The sequence below is a fragment of the Schistosoma mansoni genome, assembly GCF_000237925.1.
Source record: "Schistosoma mansoni, WGS project CABG00000000 data, supercontig 0041, strain Puerto Rico, whole genome shotgun sequence".
In the NCBI taxonomy this organism is placed as follows: Eukaryota; Metazoa; Platyhelminthes; class Trematoda; order Strigeidida; family Schistosomatidae; genus Schistosoma; species Schistosoma mansoni.
Window position 1 is genome coordinate 438,236 of NW_017386027.1, and position 1,205 is coordinate 439,440.

Consider the following 1,205-nt stretch of genomic DNA (forward strand, 5'->3'; position numbering starts at 1 on the left):
AGCCATATTGGTAGATGCACACCACTTGGTTGGGGTCCGCGTGACTATCGTAAGAATTTTCCATGGAAGTATTTGAAATAATGGTATCAGCTATTAGTGTGACTTGTGATGATGATAGTAGGATGTGACTGGCCATTTCGCGTGAACTGACAGATACTTACTATTTAGTATGTATTTTTCTGCCATGAACTCACTGAAGATGACTTTTATTTAAACACATAAATATTGGTACAAAGAGGCACCAAATAGATATGCACCACATAAATCATTCGATTTGTGTCAGGACTGGATTACTATCCAGGTGCCCAAACCAAAGCAGGTGGTTTCCTTAGGAGGCCGCAATTCGAGCCTTTGATTTAGAGATCTAATCCACAAGGACTTGAAGCAGTGTTGATAGATGCAGTCCCCTGGTAACCGATGATCAACAATGGGTTCATACGCCATTTGTTCCCTCAGGATCCTGAAACTCATGTACACCATTGATTTAGAATCAGTTTTCTGATTCCCCTAAGTGGATCCTCCATATCCACCAGTCCGGTCACAGCACCGAACATTCACTTCTCGTTCTCTTAATTTCGTAAACAACACCACCGTCGCAAGAAGACAGTGGGTAGAACTTCCATGTCAGAATAAGGTACTTGTCTATATACTCTCATTCTCCATTTTTGGTCACGAATCGCGTATCTTGTATAACGTACCCCTGTCGGTATATATTATATCAATAGAGTATCCAGTTTGGTGGTAGCTTAATATCATTCAGATTTTATTATAGTAATATGTTATGGGAATGGAAAGCCCCCAAATGCCTTGGTACGGCTGAGAGTGGACAGAGTTTGCTCGCCCTCTCGAAATGCTCTCAAATGGCCGCGTGCATACAACCATTGCCATGAAAGTCAAACTCATTGTCTTTTCGCAGCCGCGGTGTTGTTTATGAAATTGAGAGGACGAAAGGTGAATATCTGGCTCTTTAATCGGGTTAGTAGATACGGAGGGTCCACCAAAGGGAGTTCGAAAACCCTGATTCCAAACCAATGGTGCACATGGGCTTCAGTATACACCCTTTTACACTTTAATACAACACCACAAAAGCTGAGTTAAGATCCATCTTCAGGCAATATCGACGCAGTCCGCACAGGATGCACATATGCCAACAAGAGACTGATCAATTGCAGTCGCAAATAACAATGGGAAGATACAAGTAAACA